Genomic DNA, 6,213 nt, shown 5'->3' with positions numbered 1-6,213 from the left:
TTATTTATTTATTTATTTATTTATTTATTTAATTAATTTGTATTGGACTGTCTCTCATAACCTCAATTTCCCTGTTGAGAGGTAGAAGTCATAATCTAATGTTCAGAAATTCTACATTGAGGACAGTTTCCAAATAAACAGTTGTGTCTTGGACCTAATTTGTCAATATCTAGTAACATTTGAATAAAGATCTTATGTAGGAGATAACAGGGTACCTATAATGCAGCCTAAGAGTGGAGTGCATCATTCATCCAAATATCCCAGTATTATATTTTATTGTCTATGGTGTTGCTCCGAAGCTCAGGCACTTATAAGCTTGGCATTATGCCGATAAGAACTCGATCCCCAAATTACGGTAGATAAAGATACTTTTACCTTTGCTTGTACTGTACTTGGCAATTCATATTTTTAGGTGGGTAGAGGAGCTTCTCTGCCCACCTAAAAATATGAATCATCAAGTACAGTAATTCAGGCAGGGAGGAGTCAATTATTTTTTACAGGGCACAGAAATAAAGGACTGATATGGTCAGTTTATATGATACATTAGGAAAACAAGTGAATCAAATAAAGTCATTGATTACATGTGACATTTGAACAATAGAAAATGTGGCAATATTTTTGTACTTTTGTATTGATTCTTGTTGTGAGCCACCCTGAGACTGTGGAGAAGGGCGGCATAGAAGTCCAATCAATCAATCAATCAATCAATCAATAGCCAAATTATGGATTACACTACAGTTTCCCAGCTGAGTTTGAACTTTCCTTAAACTAGCATGTGTATTCAAGGACTGTATCAAGAATACTATTACTACTTACACCCTATTGTTTAGTGCTGAAAAGATAAGTCCTCGCATAACAAAAGAAATAGAATAGAATAGAATAGAATTCTTTATTGACCAAGTGCGATTTGGCCCATATGCTTTCAGTGTACATAAAGATAAAATAAAATATATTTTATTTTGTATATAATGTATATAAATATATATATATGTGTGTGTGTGTGTGTATACGTCACATGTTTATATATATATATATATAAAATATATTCATCAAGAACCATAAGATTTAACACTTAGTGATAATCATAGGCTAGTAATAAGCAATCAAGTTGTACTAGGAAACAAATAAAACAATATAATTTGTAAAAATACAAGCAACGTTGTTATAGTTATAAGTGGGAAGAAAATAGGTACTAAGAAGGATGAGAAGAATAATACCAATAAAGTCTTAATAAATAAATTAACAGTGTTGTGAGAATTAGTTGTTTAGCAGTGATGGCATTCGAGAAAAAAGCTGCCCTTGTGTCTAGTTGTTCTCATGTGCAGTGCCCTCAGTGGTGGGCCCCAGCCTAAATGGTGGGGGACGCGATTCCGGTGACGGCCATGTAATGCGTAGCCTAGCTCCGGTGGCTATGCCTGGCGTGCACGTGCCACCGGTGCTTCCCTGAACCTATGCCTGCCCTACCCCACTGTGAGCGTTGCCTTCCCCTGCCATTCGCTCCTCGCACTGGCTCCCCCCATCGCCCGCTCTGCCGCTGTTCGCCCCAAGAGTGGGAGGCGAGCGAGGTGAACGGCGGCAAGCTGGCGGTTGGGGGGCATGCGCCGAAGCAAAAAAACCCCTGAAATCGTGCAAGGGGCTGGAAGCGGGGGCGCACTCCCGGCCCATTCCGGTAGGGCCGGGAATAGTAGCCCACTCCTGAATGCCCAATACTATCGTTCTGAGGCTAGGAGATGAAACACTTTATGTCCAGGATGTGAGGGGTCTGTAGATATTTTCACAACCCTCTTTTTGATTAATGCAGTATACAGGTCCTCAATGGAAGGCAGGTTGATAGCAATTGTTTTTTCTGCAGTTACAATTATCCGTTGAAATCTGTATCTGTCTCGTTTGGTTGCAGACAGTTATAGAGGTGCAGATGACAGACTCTATAATTCCTCTGTAGAAATGGTCTTGGCTAAGAAATAAAAACTGCTTTCTTGAAGATTAAAAAAAAAGACTACACTGCCATGTTAAAAGTACTAATATCACCTTTTAAAATGCAAATAATGAAGCCTAAAACACCAGCAACCTCTCCAGAATTTTAAAAAGAAATGTCATGTATCACATTGTTTGACTCTTTTAAATAGACATACTTCAGACTGAACCAGGAATCTTCAGATGGGAGGCATGTGCTCTACCAGCAAAATGTCAATATCTTCTGGGATAAACAATGTACAGTACATTTCTAGATAAGAACCAGGTGTTCAAGATTTTTTCCTTCTTCTCAAGAACCATCTTCCACTTACAAACCCGAGCCTCAAAAATTGTAACTGGAAAAGGCAGGGAGAAGCCTCCATGGGGCCTCTCTAGGAATCTCCTGGGAGGAAATGGGGCCGGAATAGGTTGGGAGAAGCCTCCATAGGGCCCCTCTAAGAATCTCCTGGGGGGAAACAGGGCCTTCACCCTTCCTGTGGTTTCCCCAATCGCACACATTATTTGCTTTTACATTGATTCCTATGGGAAAAATTGCTTCTTCTTACAAACATTTCTACTTAAGAACCTGGTCACAGAACGAGTTAAGTTCGTAAGTAGAGGTACCACTGTACTTCTACAGCAGGGGTGTCAAATTCAATTTCATTGAGAGCCACATCAGGGTTGTATTGATGGGTGTATGTGTCCAGAGGAGGCATGGCCGGCTCAATGTCACTTGTACCAGGGGTACCTGTGTTGGCCCGAGTGCTCTGTCAGCTAAAATGGGCTCCTGAACCCAGTTTTTGGCTGTGACAGCATCCCGCAACTCTCTGCCAGCAAAAATGGAGTTCGGGAGGGATGCCTGTGGCCCTCGGGAGATCCATTTTTGGCTGCAATGGCCTCCTGCAATCCTCTGCCAGTGAAAATTGAGCCTGGGAGGGCTACATGCAACTCTCCCAAGCTCCGTTTTCAGCTGTGATGGCCTGTGTTTTTAATGGCAGAGGCATTGCAGGTCAGGCCTTCGCTGTTTCAAGAGCAGCCCTGTTCTACAGGGAGAAACTTTGTGTGCCTTTGTGTATGTACACATGAGCATATGTATACTTGTATGAATGGCTGGCACTTTTCAAGGAAAGTTCTCTTAAGGCAGCTCACAATACTATCAGATTGTAACGTCAAATTGCAGTTTATACAACCAATGGCAAAAAAAAAACCCCACAAGAAGACAAAGCTGTTAACATGGCCCTGCCCCCACCACTTTGTGAAGGATAGCAACTGACTGGTTTTTCCTGCTGGCTGGTGGGAGTGCACAATTGTTGGGAGAGGCAAAGCAGATACCAATAGCTGCATTATGGGTGGCCTCATTCCAGGAAATTATTAGAATACCAGCTCTTGCTTTCTTTATTCCCAAAGCAGAGAAGTGACCATCTCTCAGGACAGAGCAAATTTATACTGGCAGTCTTTGTGCCATTTTAGAGACTGAGGGAGGCACATTAAACCCACTATTTCAATATGCCAAGAGTGCTGAATTCTGGTGGTGCAAACTCACATTTTGTGGGCATGCAATCCTATCAGGTTCATGTCTCCCTCTATGAGTGTGTCTGCTTTATCTAAATTGAGTTCTTTTAAAATTATAAAAAAATATTAAAATTATTAAAAAGTATAATTCAATTCTACAAATATTCTTGACTCTACTCTCTCTCCAAATTAATCAGTTTCAATTTACGGCAATTATTTTTTTTTAACAAATCCTATCCAGGTCCACTCAGTAGCATTCTCGTTTGCTGTATTCTGGTAATTGCAGCAAAACTAATATTGTTGTGAACAAAATAGATCCTTAGACTAACAAGACCTTGAACTTTCAGGCTAATATTTGAGAGCTCTTAATAAATAGAACATATTATCTCAGTGTACTTAAAATTAAATCAGACTTCTAAGTCTAAACACTCCCTTTTTTTTAGCACCTACGCTGCAAATACAATCAACAGCAAAATTAAGTTTTCAGATGCTTTGCCCTTAGACTTTAACAGGCCACTGTATCATCAACGACAGGCTATTTATAATACATAGTATACATTCTCAGAGATGTAGGATAGGGCTAGTTATGTATTAGTTTCATCACTTAGCTTTTGAACCCAAAGAGGTTGACATTTGTTGTCCCTGACTTACAACCATTCACTTAATTATTGTTCAAAAGTGACTTATGACTGTTGTCCACACTTACCATATTTCTGGAGTATAAGACACACCAAAGTATAAAACGCACCTTAGTTTTTGAGGAGGAAAATAGGGGGAAAACTCTGCCTACCAAGTATTCATCTGGCTAGCGTCATTAGTCTGGTCAGCTTCAGCCCATTATTTTATACCGTTTAGGGCTGGAAAAAAACCTTCTTTGGATCAAATAGCAATTTTAAAAGCCTGCAAGCTGGGAAGAGCCGGGAAGATTATTAGCACCTCATTAGGCCTGGAAAAAACATTATTCGGCGAGAGTAGCAATGAAAAAAGTCTGCAAACTGGGAAGAGCTGAGAAGACCATTTAGTGCTTTGTTAGGGCTGGGGGAAAAAGCTTCAAAAAAGCTACATTCTGAGTATAAGACGTACCCAAATTTTCAGCCTCTTTTGGGGTGTGTCTTACACTCCGGTGTGTCTTACACTCTTTTGGGGTGTGTCTTACACTCCGAAAAATATGGTATGTGCAGTATTCCCGTGGTTATGTGACTAAAATTCAGATGCTTGGCAACTGGCTCATATTTATGACAATTGCAGTGTCCCAGAGTCATGTGATCCATTTTGTGACCTCAGAGAAGCAAAGTCAAGGGGAAGGCAGATTCACTTAACAACCATCTTGCTAACTTAAAACTACAGTGATTCACTTAACAACTGTGGCAGGAAAGGTCATAAAATGGGAAAACTCACTTAACTGTCATATCAACAGAAATTGTGGTCACAAGTTAAGGACTACCTATATCATTCTTCAGTTACACTAGCAATTACAACTGCAGGTCCAGAACTCTGGAAGTCTCTGGTTCTTTTGCAGTCATCATTGCTACCAACACAATGGCAATGAAAAGAACCTTTGTTTGGACTCAGAAGCTAAGCACTGATGGGCCTAATAAGTACATAGATAGGAGATGACCAGATAATTTCATGGCCACAGGCAAGACTGGGAAGCTAATACTCCTTTCCCCCCCCCCTCCATCAAAGAGAGCAGACTTCCATCCTCTCACCACAAAAATTGCATGAATGAGAATCCATGACATCACCATATTTCACAAGAAGAGTCCTCCACTCCTCTGCTCACAATAGAATACCTTATTTCACCAGATTTGAAATTTTGGGCATAGATAGTCTTTGGAGAGGGGCGGCATACAAATCTAATAAATTATTATTATTATTATTATTATTATTATTATTATTATTATTATTATTATTATTATTATCGCCTTCGATATGACCTAAATGTGGTTCATAAAATCATTTACCACAATGTCCTACCTGTCAATGATTTCTTCAGCTTCAGCTGCAACAATGCACGAGCACATAATAGATTCAAACTTAATGTTAACCACTCCAAACTCGACTGCATAAAATACAATTATAGCAACAGAGTGATTAATGCCTGGAATACACTACCTGTCTCTGTGATTTCTTCCCCAACCCCCAAAATCTTTAATCTTAGACTATGTACAGTCGACCTCACCCCATTCCTAAAGGGTCTGTAAGGGGCATGCATAAGCGCACCATTGTGCCTACCATCCCTATTTTACTTGTACCAACTTTGCTAATGTTTATGTTTATACCAATATCTACTATCTTGTACATGTTTGACAAAATAAAATAAAATAGAAGAAGGAAGAGGAGGAGGAGGAGAGCAACTCAACTCGAATGAAATCTTTGTTATTTTTATTTAGTTATAAAATTATCGTGCATGAAGGGACCCATGAAATTTTAAGTTGTGACTTTAATTAAACTTTAAGCTGTGTTAAAGGTTTTAGCTCCAGCGCACCAGAAGAATCTTTTGTCATAGACTTCTGTGTTCCAGAAAGGTTTATGTATGCAGTCTGCATAGTGTCACAAGAATTATATGGCAGCTAGCAGAAACATTTCTGCTGTCAGATGGCACATAATAAAGATGTGTTTGATCTAGGGAACGTCTGATGGATGCTCTATACAGGCCCCTGCATGATTTGAAGCTTCTTTCTACCTTTGAGTTGGCACAACTTTCATCAGATAGAAAATAAAGAATTTGTCAACAGCTAACTGCAT

This window comes from Erythrolamprus reginae, chromosome 3 (genome assembly GCF_031021105.1).
Source record: "Erythrolamprus reginae isolate rEryReg1 chromosome 3, rEryReg1.hap1, whole genome shotgun sequence".
NCBI classification, from domain to species: Eukaryota; Metazoa; Chordata; class Lepidosauria; order Squamata; family Dipsadidae; genus Erythrolamprus; species Erythrolamprus reginae.
The sequence above is the reverse complement of the archived record's forward strand: the minus strand, read 5'-3'. Positions refer to the sequence as shown.